The following is a 12,395-nucleotide window of genomic DNA, read 5'->3' as shown; positions in this document are numbered from 1 at the left end:
TCGTTGTTCTCGTTGATCTCGTTGCTCTTGTTGCTCTTGTTGCTCTTGTTGCTCTTGTTGCTCTTGTTGCTCTTGTTGCTCTTGTTGCTGTTGTTGTTCTTGTTGTTCTGGTTGTTGATGTTCTTGTTGTTCATGTTGTTGTTGTTCTTGATGTTCTTGTTGTTCTTGTTGTTCTTGTTGTTCTTGGTGTTCTTGTTGTTCTTGTTGTTCTTGTTGTTCTTGCTGTTCTTTCTGTTCATGTTGATCTTGTTGTTCTTGTTGTTGTTGTCCTTGTTGTTCTTGTTGTTCTTGTTGTTCTTGTTGTTCTTGTTGTTCTTGTTGTTCTTGTTGTTCTTGTTGTTCTTGTTGATCTTCTGGTTGTTGTTGTTCTTGTTGTGGTTCGTGTTGTTCTTGTTGTTCTTGTTGTGGTTCGTGTTGTTCTTGTTGTTGTTCTTGTTTTTGTTATTCTTGTTGCTGTTGTTGTTCTTGTTTTTGTTGTTCTTGTTGTTGATGTTGTTGTTCTTGCTGTTCTTGTTCTTGTTGCTCTTGTTGTTCTTGATGTTCTTGTTGTTGTTGTTCTTGTTGCTCTTGTTGTTCTTGATGTTCTTGTTCTTGTTGTTGTTGTTCTTGATGTTCTTGTTGTTCTTGCTGTTGTTGTTCCTGTTGTTCTTGTTGTTGTTGTTGTTGTTGTTGTTCTTGCTGTTCTTGTTGTTGTTGTTCTTGCTGTTCTTGTTCTTGTTGCTCTTGTTGTTCTTGTTGTTCTTGTTGTTCTTGTTGTTGTTGTTCTTGTTGTTCTTGTTGTTCTTGTTGTTGTTGTTCTTGTTGTTGTTCGTGTTGTTCTTGTTGTTGTTCTTGTTTTTGTTGTTCTTGTTGTTCTTGTTGTTCTTGTTGATCTTGTTGTTATTGTTGATCTTATTGTTCTTGTTGTTCTTCTTGCTGTTCTGGTTGTTCTCGTTGTTCTCGTTGTTCTCGTTGTTCTCGTTGTTCTCGTTGTTCTCGTTGTTCTCGTTGTTCTCGTTGTTCTTGTTGTTCTTGTTGTTCTTGTTGTTCTTGTTGTTCTTGTTGTTCCTCTTGTTCTTGTTATTCTTTTTGTCCTTGTTGTTCTTGCTGTTGTTGTTCCCAATGTTCTTGTTGTCGTTGTTCTTGTTGTTGTTGTTGTTGTTCTTGTTCTTGCTGTTCATGTTGTTGTGGTTCTGGTAGATGTTGTTGTTCTTGTTCTTGTTGTTCTTGTTGCTCTTGTTGTTCTTGTTGTTCTTGTTGTTCTTGTTGTTCTTGTTGTTCTTGTTGTTCTTGCTGTTGTTGTTCCTGTTATTCTTGTTGTTGTTGTTGTTGTTGTTCTTGCTGTTCTTGTTCTTGTTGTTCTTGTTGTTCTTGTTGTTCTTGTTGTTCTTGTTGTTCTTGTTGTTCTTGTTGTTCTTGTTGTTCTTGTTGTTCATGTTGTTCTTGTTGTTCTTGTTGTTCTTGTTGTTCTTGTTGTTCTTGTTGTTCTTGTTGTTCTAGTTGTTCTTGTTGTTCTTGTTGTTCTTGTTGTTCTTGTTGTTCTTGTTGTTCTTGTTGTTCTTGTTGTTCTTGTTGTTCTTGTTGTTCTTGTTGTTCTTGTTGTTCTTGTTGTTCTTGTTGTTGTTCGTGTCGTTCTTGTTGTTGTTCTTGTTTTTGTTATTCTTGTTGCTGTTGTTGTTCTTCCTGTTCTTGTTCTTGTTGTTCTTGTTGTTCTTGTTGTTCTTGTTGTTCTTGCTGTTCTTTCTGTTCATGTTGATCTTGTTGTTCTTGTTGTTGTTGTCCTTGTTGTTCTTGTTGCTCTTGTTGCTCTTGTTGCTCTTGTTGCTGTTGTTGTTCTTGTTGTTCTGGTTGTTGATGTTCTTGTTGTTCATGTTGTTGTTGTTCTTGATGTTCTTGTTGTTCTTGTTGTTCTTGTTGTTCTTGGTGTTCTTGTTGTTCTTGTTGTTCTAGTTGTTGTTGTTGTTGTTGTTGTTCTTGTTGTTGTTCTCGTTGTTCTCGTTGTTCTCGTTGTTCTCGTTGTTCTTGTTGTTCTTTTTGTTCTTGTTGTTCTTGTTGTTCTTGTTGTCCTTGTTGTTGTTGCTGCTGTTGTTGTTCTTGTTGTTCATGTTGTTGTTGTTCTGTTTGATGTTGTTGTTCTTGTTCTTGTTTTTCTTGTTGTTCTTGTTGTTCATGTTGTTGTGGTTCTGGTAGATGTTGTTGTTCTTGTTCTTGTTGCTCTTGTTGCTCATGTTGTTCTTGTTGTTCTTGTTGTTCTTGCTGTTGTAGTTCCTGTTGTTCTTGTTGTTGTTGTTGTTGTTCTTGCAGTTCTTGTTGTTGTTGTTCTTGCTGTTCTTGTTCTTGTTGCACTTGTTTTTCTTGTTGTTCTTGTTGTTCTTGTTGATCTTCTTGTTGTTGTTGTTCTTGTTTTGGTTCGTGTTGTTCTTGTTGTTCTTGTTGTGGTTCGTGTTGTTCTTGTTGTTGTTCTTGTTTGTGTTATTCTTGTTGCTGTTGTTGTTCTTCCTGTTCTTGTTCTTGTTGTTCTTGTTGTTCTTGTTGTTCTTGTTGTTCTTCCTGTTCTTTCTGTTCATGTTGATCTTGTTGTTCTTGTTGTTGTTGTCCTTGTTGTTCTTGTTGTTCTTGTTGTTCTTGTTGTTCTTGTTGTTCTTGTTGTTCTTGTTGTTCTTGTTGCTCTTGTTGTTCTGGTTGTTCTTGTTGTTCTTGTTGCTCTTGTTGTTCTTGTTGTTCTTGTTGTTCTCGTTCTTGTTGTTGTTGTTGTTCTTGTTTTTGTTGTTCTTGTTGTTGATGTTGTTGTTCTTGCTGTTCTTGTTCTTGTTGCTCTTGTTGTTCTTGATGTTCTTGTTGTTGTTGTTCTTGTTGCTCTTGTTGTTCTTGATGTTCTTGTTGTTGTTGTTGTTGTTCTTGTTGTTGTTGTTCTTGTTCTTGTTGTTCTTGCTGTTGTTGTTCCTGTTGTTGTTGTTGTTGTTGTTGTTGTTGTTCTTGCTGTTCTTGTTGTTGTTGATCTTGCTGTTCTTGTTCTTGTTGCTCTTGTTGTTCTTGTTGTTCTTGTTGTTCTTGTTGTTGTTGTTGTTCTTGTTGTTCTTGTTGTTCTTGTTGTTGTTGTTCTTGTTGTTGTTCGTGTTGTTCTTGTTGTTGTTCTTGTTTTTGTTGTTCTTGTTGTTGTTGTTGTTCTTCCTGTTCTTGTTCTTGTTGTTCTTGTTGTTCTTGTTGTTCTTGTTGTTCTTGTTGTTCTTGTTGTTCTTGTTGTTCTTGTTGTTCTTGTTGTTCTTGTTGTTCTTGTTGTTTTTGCTGTTCATGTTGTTCTTGTTGTTCTTCTTGTTGTTGTTCTAGTTGTCCTTGTTGTTGTTGTTGTCCTTGTTGTTCTTGTTGTTGTTGTCCTTGTTGTTCTTGTTGTGCTTGTTGTTCTTGTTGATCTTGTTGTTCTTGTTGCTCTTGTTGCTCTTGTTGTTCTTGTTGCTCTTGTTGTTCTTGTTGCTCTTGTTGTTCTTGTTGTTGTTCTTGTTGTTGTTCTTGTTGTTCTTGTTTTTGTTGTTCTTGTTGTTGTTGTTCTTGTCGTTGTGGTTCTTGTTGTTCCTGTTGTTGTTGTTGTTCTTGTTGTTCTTGTTGTTGTTGTTCATGTGGTTCTTGTTGTTGTTGCTCTTGCTGTTCTTGTTCTTGTTGTCCTTGTTGTTCTTTCTGTTCTTGTTGTTCTTCTTGTTGTTGTTGTTCTTGCTGTTCTTGTTGTAGTTGTTGTTTTTGTTGATCTTGTTGTTCTTGTTATTCTTGTTGTTGTTCTTGTTGTTGTTGTTGTTCTTGCTGTTCTTGTTGTAGTTGTAGTTGTTGTCCTTGTTATTGTTGTAGTTCTTGTTGTTCTTGTTGTTCTTGTTGTGCTTGTTGTTCTTGTTGTTCTTGTTGTTCTTGTTGTTCTTGTTGTTCTTGTTGTTCTTGTTGTTCTTGTTGTTCTTGTTGTTCTTGTTGTTCTTGTTGTTCTTGTTGTTCTTGTTGTTCTTGTTGTTGTTGTTGTTCTTATTTTTGTTGTTTTTCTTGCTGTTCTTGTTCTTGTTGTTCTTGATGTTCTTGTTGTTCTTGTTGTTCTTGTTGCTCTTGTTGCTCTTGTTGATCTTGTTGTTCTTGTTGTTCTTGTCGTTCTTGTTGCTCTTGTTGCTTTTGTTGCTCTTGTTGCTGTTGTTGTTCTTGTTGTTCTGGTTGTTGATGTTCTTGTTGTTCATGTTGTTGTTGTTCTTGATGTTCTTGTTGTTCTTGTTGTTCTTGTTGTTCTTTTTGTTCTGGGTGTTCTTGGTGTTCTTGTTGTTCTTGTTGTTCTAGTTGTTGTTGTTGTTGTTGTTGTTGTTCTTGTTGTTGTTCTCGTTGTTCCCGTTGTTCTCGTTGTTCTCGTTGTTCGTGTTGTTCTTTTTGCTCTTGTTGTTCTTGTTGTCCCTGTTGTTGTTGTTGCTGTTGTTGTTCTTGTTGTTCATGTTGTTGTTGTTCTGGTTGATGTTGTTGTTCTTGTTCTTGTTTTTCTTGTTGTTCTTGTTGTTCTTGTTGTTCTTGTTGTTCTTGTTGTTCTTGTTGCTCTTGTTGTTCTTGTTGCTCTTGTTGTTCTTGTTGTTGTTCTTGTTGTTCTTGTTGTTGTTGTTCATGCGGTTCTTGTTGTTGTTGCTCTTGCTGTTCTTGTTCTTGTTGTCCTTGTTGTTCTTTCTGTTCTTGTTGTTCTTGTTGTTGTTGTTGTTGTTCTTGCTGTTCTTGTTGTAGATGTTGTTTTTGTTGATCTTGTTGTTCTTGTTGTTCTTGTTGTTGTTCTTGTTGTTCTTGTTGTTGTTCTTGCTGTTCTTGTTGTAGTTGTTGTTGCTGTCCTTGTTATTGTTGTAGTTCTTGTTGTTCTTGTTGTTCTTGTTGTTCTTGTTGTTCTTGTTGTTCTTGTTGTTATTGTTGATCTTGTTGTTCTTGTTGTTCTTGTTGTTCTTGTTGTTCTTGTTGTTCTTCTTGCTGTTCTGGTTGTTCTTGTTGTTCTCGTGGTTCTCGTTGTTCTCGTTGTTCTCGTTGTTCTCGTTGTTCTCGTTGTTCTCGTTGTTCTCGTTGTTCTCGTTGTTCTTGTTGTTCTTGTTGTTCTTGTTGTTCTTGTTGTTCTTGTTGTTCTTCTTGTTCTTGTTATTCTTTTTGTCCTTGTTGTTCTTGCTGTTCTTGTTCCCAATGTTCTTGTTGTCGTTGTTCTTGTTGTTGTTGTTGTTGTTCTTGTTCTTGCTGTTCATGTTGTTGTGGTTCTGGTAGATGTTGTTGTTCTTGTTCTTGTTGTTCTTGTTGCTCTTGTTGTTCTTGTTGTTCTTGTTGTTCTTGTTGTTCTTGCTGTTGTTGTTCCTGTTGTTCTTGTTGTTGTTGTTGTTGTTCTTGCTGTTCTTGTTCTTGTTGCTCTTGTTGTTCTTGTTGTTCTTGTTGTTCTTGTTGTTCTTGTTGTTCTTGTTGTTCTTGTTGTTCTTGTTGTTCTTGTTGTTCTTGTTGTTCTTGTTGTTCTTGTTGTTCTTGTTGTTCTTGTTGTTCTTGTTGTTCTTGTTGTTCTTGTTGTTCTTGTTGTTCTTGTTGTTCTTGTTGTTCTTGTTGTTCTTGTTGTTCTTGTTGTTCTTGTTGTTCTTGTTGTTCTTGTTGTTCTTGTTGTACTTGTTGTTCTTCTTGTTCTTGTTGTTGTTGTTGTTCTTGTTGTTGTTCGTGTTGTTCTTGTTGTTGTTCTTGTTTTTGTTGTTCTTGTTGTTGTTGTTGTTGTTCTTCCTGTTCTTGTTCTTGTTGTTCTTGTTGTTCTTGTTGTTCTCGTTGTTCTCGTTGTTCTCGTTGTTCTCGTTGTTCTCGTTGTTCTCGTTGTTCTCGTTGTTCTTGCTGTTCTTGTTCTTGTTGTTCTTGTTGTTCTTGTTGTTCTTGTTGTTCTCGTTGTTCTTGTTGTTCTTGCTGTTCTTGTTCTTGTTGTTCTTGTTGTTCTTGTTGTTCTTGTTGTTCTCGTTGTTCTTGTTGTTCTTGTTGTTCTTGTTGCTCTTGTTGTTCTTGTTGTTCTCGTTGTTCTCGTTGTTCTCGTCGTTCTCGTCGTTCTCGTCGTTCTCGTCGTTCTCGTTGTTCTCGTTGATCTCGTTGTTCTCGTTGTTCTCGTTGTTCTCGTTGTTCTTGTTGTTCTTGTTGTTCTTGTTGTTCTTGTTGTTCTTGTTGTTCTTGTTGTTCTTGTTGTTCTTGTTGCTCTTGTTGTTCTTGTTGTTCTTGTTGTTCTTGTTGTTCTTGTTGTTCTTGTTGTTCTTGTTGTTCTTGTTGTTCTTGTTGTTCTTGTTGTTCTTGTTGTTCTTGTTGATCTTGTTGTTCTTGTTGTTCTTGTTGTTCTTGTTGTTCTTGTTGTTCTTGTTGTTCTTGTTGTTCTTGTTGTTCTTGTTGTTCTTGTTGTTCTTGTTGTTCTTGTTGTTCTTGTTGTTCTTGTTGTTCTGGTTGTTGATGTTCTTGTTGTTCATGTTGTTGTTGTTCTTGTTGTTCTTGATGTTCTTGTTGTTCTTGTTGCTCTTGTTGCTCTTGTTGTTCTTGTTGCTGTTGTTGCTCTTGTTGCTCTTGTTGCTCTTGTTGCTCTTGTTGCTGTTGTTGTTCTTGTTGTTCTGGTTGTTGATGATCTTGTTGTTCATGTTGTTGTTGTTCTTTTTGTTCTTGTTGATGTTGTTGTTGTTGTTGTTCTGGTTGTTGATGCTCTTGTTGTTCATGTTGTTGTTGTTCTTGATGTTCTTGTTGTTCTTGTTGTTCTTGTTGTTCTCGTTGTTCTCGTTGTTCTCGTTGTTCTCGTTGTTCTCGTTGTTCTTGTTGTTCTTGTTGTTCTTGTTGTTCTTGTTGTTCTTGTTGTTCTTGTTGTTCTTGTTGTTCTTGTTGTTCTTGTTGTTCTTGTTGTTCTTGTTGTTCTTGTTGTTCTTGTTGTTCTTGTTGTTCTTGTTGTTCTTGTTGTTCTTGTTGTTCTTGTTGTTCTTGTTGTTCTTGTTGTTCTTGTTGTTCTTGTTGTTCTTGTTGTTCTTGTTGTTCTTGCTGTTCTTGTTGTTCTTGTTGTTCTTGTTGTTCTTGTTGTTCTTGTTGTTCTTGTTGTTCTTGTTGTTCTTGTTGTTCTTGTTGTTCTTGTTGTTCTTGTTGTTCTTGTTGTTCTTGTTGTTCTTGTTGTTCCTGTTGTTCTTGTTGTTCTTGTTGTTCTGGTTGTTGATGATCTTGTTGTTCATGTTGTTGTTGTTCTTTTTGTTCTTGTTGATGTTGTTGTTGTTGTTGTTCTGGTTGTTGATGCTCTTGTTGTTCATGTTGTTGTTGTTCTTGATGTTCTTGTTGTTCTTGTTGTTCTTGTTGTTCTCGTTGTTCTCGTTGTTCTCGTTGTTCTCGTTGTTCTCGTTGTTCTTGTTGTTCTTGTTGTTCTTGTTGTTCTTGTTGATGTTCTTGTTGTTCTTGTTGTTGTTCTTGCTGTTCTTGTTGTAGTTGTTGTTGCTGTCCTTGTTATTGTTGTAGTTCTTGTTGTTCTTGTTGTTCTTGTTGTTCTTGTTGTTCTTGTTGTTCTTGTTGTTATTGTTGATCTTGTTGTTCTTGTTGTTCTTGTTGTTCTTGTTGTTCTTCTTGCTGTTCTGGTTGTTCTTGTTGTTCTCGTTGTTCTCGTTGTTCTCGTTGTTCTCGTTGTTCTCGTTGTTCTCGTTGTTCTCGTTGTTCTCGTTGTTCTCGTTGTTCTTGTTGTTCTTGTTGTTCTTGTTGTTCTTGTTGTTCTTGTTGTTCTTGTTGTTCTTCTTGTTCTTGTTATTCTTTTTGTCCTTGTTGTTCTTGCTGTTCTTGTTCCCAATGTTCTTGTTGTCGTTGTTCTTGTTGTTGTTGTTGTTGTTCTTGTTCTTGCTGTTCATGTTGTTGTGGTTCTGGTAGATGTTGTTGTTCTTGTTCTTGTTGTTCTTGTTGCTCTTGTTGTTCTTGTTGTTCTTGTTGTTCTTGTTGTTCTTGCTGTTGTTGTTCCTGTTGTTCTTGTTGTTGTTGTTGTTGTTGTTCTTGCTGTTCTTGTTCTTGTTGCTCTTGTTGTTCTTGTTGTTCTTGTTGTTCTTGTTGTTCTTGTTGTTCTTGTTGTTCTTGTTGTTCTTGTTGTTCTTGTTGTACTTGTTGTTCTTGTTGTTCTTGTTGTTCTTGTTGTTCTTGTTGTTCTTGTTGTTCTTGTTGTTCTTGTTGCTCTTGTTGCTCTTGTTGCTCTTGTTGCTCTTGTTGCTCTTGTTGCTCTTGTTGCTCTTGTTGCTCTTGTTGCTGTTGTTGTTCTTGTTGTTCTGGTTGTTGATGTTCTTGTTGTTCATGTTGTTGTTGTTCTTGATGTTCTTGTTGTTCTTGTTGTTCTTGTTGTTCTTGGTGTTCTTGTTGTTCTTGTTGTTCTTGTTGTTCTTGCTGTTCTTTCTGTTCATGTTGATCTTGTTGTTCTTGTTGTTGTTGTCCTTGTTGTTCTTGTTGTTCTTGTTGTTCTTGTTGTTCTTGTTGTTCTTGTTGTTCTTGTTGTTCTTGTTGATCTTCTGGTTGTTGTTGTTCTTGTTGTGGTTCGTGTTGTTCTTGTTGTTCTTGTTGTGGTTCGTGTTGTTCTTGTTGTTGTTCTTGTTTTTGTTATTCTTGTTGCTGTTGTTGTTCTTGTTTTTGTTGTTCTTGTTGTTGATGTTGTTGTTCTTGCTGTTCTTGTTCTTGTTGCTCTTGTTGTTCTTGATGTTCTTGTTGTTGTTGTTCTTGTTGCTCTTGTTGTTCTTGATGTTCTTGTTGTTGTTGTTGTTGTTCTTGTTGTTGTTGTTCTTGATGTTCTTGTTGTTCTTGCTGTTGTTGTTCCTGTTGTTCTTGTTGTTGTTGTTGTTGTTGTTGTTCTTGCTGTTCTTGTTGTTGTTGTTCTTGCTGTTCTTGTTCTTGTTGCTCTTGTTGTTATTGTTGTTCTTGTTGTTCTTGTTGTTGTTGTTGTTCTTGTTGTTCTTGTTGTTCTTGTTCTTGTTGTTGTTCGTGTTGTTCTTGTTGTTGTTCTTGTTTTTGTTGTTCTTGTTGTTCTTGTTGTTCTTGTTGATCTTGTTGTTATTGTTGATCTCATTGTTCTTGTTGTTCTTCTTGCTGTTCTGGTTGTTCTCGTTGTTCTCGTTGTTCTCGTTGTTCTCGTTGTTCTCGTTGTTCTCGTTGTTCTCGTTGTTCTCGTTGTTCTTGTTGTTCTTGTTGTTCTTGTTGTTCTTGTTGTTCTTGTTGTTCTTCTTGTTCTTGTTATTCTTTTTGTCCTTGTTGTTCTTGCTGTTGTTGTTCCCAATGTTCTTGTTGTCGTTGTTCTTGTTGTTGTTGTTGTTGTTCTTGTTCTTGCTGTTCATGTTGTTGTGGTTCTGGTAGATGTTGTTGTTCTTGTTCTTGTTGTTCTTGTTGCTCTTGTTGTTCTTGTTGTTCTTGTTGTTCTTGTTGTTCTTGCTGTTGTTGTTCCTGTTGTTCTTGTTGTTGTTGTTGTTGTTGTTCTTGCTGTTCTTGTTCTTGTTGCTCTTGTTGTTCTTGTTGTTCTTGTTGTTCTTGTTGTTCTTGTTGTTCTTGTTGTTCTTGTTGTTCTTGTTGTTCTTGTTGTTCATGTTGTTCTTGTTGTTCTTGTTGTTCTTGTTGTTCTTGTTGTTCTTGTTGTTCTTGTTGTTCTTGTTGTTCTTGTTGTTCTTGTTGTTCTTGTTGTTGTTCGTGTTGTTCTTGTTGTTGTTCTTGTTTTTGTTATTCTTGTTGCTGTTGTTGTTCTTCCTGTTCTTGTTCTTGTTGTTCTTGTTGTTCTTGTTGTGGTTCGTGTTGTTCTTGTTGTTGTTCTTGTTTTTGTTATTCTTGTTGCTGTTGTTGTTCTTCCTGTTCTTGTTCTTGTTGTTCTTGTTGTTCTTGTTGTTCTTGTTGTTCTTGTTGTTCTTGTTGTTCTTGATGTTCTTGTTGTTCTTGTTGTTCTTGTTGCTCTTGTTGCTCTTGTTGTTCTTGTTGCTCTTGTTGCTCTTGTTGCTCTTGTTGCTCTTGTTGCTCTTGTTGCTGTTGTTGTTCTTGTTGTTCTGGTTGTTGATGTTCTTGTTGTTCATGTTGTTGTTGTTCTTTTTGTTCTTGTTGATGTTGTTGTTGTTGTTGTTCTGGTTGTTGATGCTCTTGTTGTTCATGTTGTTGTTGTTCTTGATGTTCTTGTTGTTCTTGTTGTTCTTGTTGTTCTCGTTGTTCTCGTTGTTCTCGTTGTTCTCGTTGTTCTCGTTGTTCTCGTTGTTCTTGTTGTTCTTGTTGTTCTTGTTGTTCTTGTTGTTGTTCTTGTTGTTCTTGTTGTTGTTCTTGCTGTTCTTGTTGTAGTTGTTGTTGCTGTCCTTGTTATTGTTGTAGTTCTTGTTGTTCTTGTTGTTCTTGTTGTTCTTGTTGTTCTTGTTGTTCTTGTTGTTATTGTTGATCTTGTTGTTCTTGTTGTTCTTGTTGTTCTTCTTGCTGTTCTGGTTGTTCTTGTTGTTCTCGTTGTTCTCGTTGTTCTCGTTGTTCTCGTTGTTCTCGTTGTTCTCGTTGTTCTCGTTGTTCTCGTTGTTCTCGTTGTTCTTGTTGTTCTTGTTGTTCTTGTTGTTCTTGTTGTTCTTGTTGTTCTTGTTGTTCTTGTTGTTCTTGTTGTTCTTCTTGTTTTTGTTATTCTTTTTGTCCTTGTTGTTCTTGCTGTTCTTGTTCCCAATGTTCTTGTTGTCGTTGTTCTTGTTGTTGTTGTTGTTGTTCTTGTTCTTGCTGTTCATGTTGTTGTGGTTCTGGTAGATGTTGTTGTTCTTGTTCTCGTTGTTCTTGTTGCTCTTGTTGTTCTTGTTGTTCTTGTTGTTCTTGTTGTTCTTGCTGTTGTTGTTCCTGTTGTTCTTGTTGTTGTTGTTGTTGTTGTTCTTGCTGTTCTTGTTCTTGTTGCTCTTGTTGTTCTTGTTGTTCTTGTTGTTCTTGTTGTTCTTGTTGTTCTTGTTGTTCTTGTTGTTCTTGTTGTTCTTGTTGTTCTTGTTGTTCTTGTTGTTCTTGTTGTTCTTGTTGTTCTTGTTGTTCTTGTTGTTCTTGTTGTTCTTGTTGTTCTTGTTGTTCTTGTTGTTCTTGTTGTTCTTGTTGTACTTGTTGTTCTTGTTGTTCTTGTTGTTCTTGTTGTTCTTGTTGTTCTTGTTGTTCTTGTTGATCTTCTGGTTGTTGTTGTTCTTGTTGTGGTTCGTGTTGTTCTTGTTGTTCTTGTTGTGGTTCGTGTTGTTCTTGTTGTTGTTCTTGTTTTTGTTATTCTTGTTGCTGTTGTTGTTCTTGTTTTTGTTGTTCTTGTTGTTGATGTTGTTGTTCTTGCTGTTCTTGTTCTTGTTGCTCTTTTTGTTCTTGATGCTCTTGTTGTTGTTGTTGTTCTTGTTGCTCTTGTTGTTCTTGATGTTCTTGTTGTTGTTGATGTTGTTCTTGTTGTTGTTGTTCTTGATGTTCTTGTTGTTCTTGCTGTTGTTGTTCCTGTTGTTCTTGTTGTTGTTGTTGTTGTTGTTGTTCTTGCTGTTCTTGTTGTTGTTGTTCTTGCTGTTCTTGTTCTTGTTGCTCTTGTTGTTCTTGTTGTTCTTGTTGTTCTTGTTGTTGTTGTTGTTCTTGTTGTTCTTGTTGTTCTTGTTGTTCTTGTTCTTGTTGTTGTTCGTGTTGTTCTTGTTGTTGTTCTTGTTTTTGTTGTTCTTGTTGTTCTTGTTGTTCTTGTTGATCTTGTTGTTATTGTTGATCTTATTGTTCTTGTTGTTCTTCTTGCTGTTCTGGTTGTTCTCGTTGTTCTCGTTGTTCTCGTTGTTCTCGTTGTTCTCGTTGTTCTCGTTGTTCTCGTTGTTCTCGTTGTTCTTGTTGTTCTTGTTGTTCTTGTTGTTCTTGTTGTTCTTGTTGTTCTTCTTGTTCTTGTTATTCTTTTTGTCCTTGTTGTTCTTGCTGTTGTTGTTCCCAATGTTCTTGTTGTCGTTGTTCTTGTTGTTGTTGTTGTTGTTCTTGTTCTTGCTGTTCATGTTGTTGTGGTTCTGGTAGATGTTGTTGTTCTTGTTCTTGTTGTTCTTGTTGCTCTTGTTGTTCTTGTTGTTCTTGTTGTTCTTGTTGTTCTTGCTGTTGTTGTTCCTGTTGTTCTTGTTGTTGTTGTTGTTGTTGTTCTTGCTGTTCTTGTTCTTGTTGCTCTTGTTGTTCTTGTTGTTCTTGTTGTTCTTGTTGTTCTTGTTGTTCTTGTTGTTCTTGTTGTTCTTGTTGTTCTTGTTGTTCATGTTGTTCTTGTTGTTCTTGTTGTTCTTGTTGTTCTTGTTGTTCTTGTTGTTCTTGTTGTTCTTGTTGCTCTTGTTGCTCTTGTTGCTCTTGTTGCTGTTGTTGTTCTTGTTGTTCTGGTTGTTGATGTTCTTGTTGTTCATGTTGTTGTTGTTCTTGATGTTCTTGTTGTTCTTGTTGTTCTTGTTGTTCTTGGTGTTCTTGTTGTTCTTGTTGTTCTAGATGTT

Source organism: Megalopta genalis, unplaced genomic scaffold (genome assembly GCF_051020955.1).
Source record: "Megalopta genalis isolate 19385.01 unplaced genomic scaffold, iyMegGena1_principal scaffold0024, whole genome shotgun sequence".
Lineage (NCBI taxonomy): Eukaryota > Metazoa > Arthropoda > Insecta > Hymenoptera > Halictidae > Megalopta > Megalopta genalis.
Note: the sequence above shows the minus strand (reverse complement) of the source record.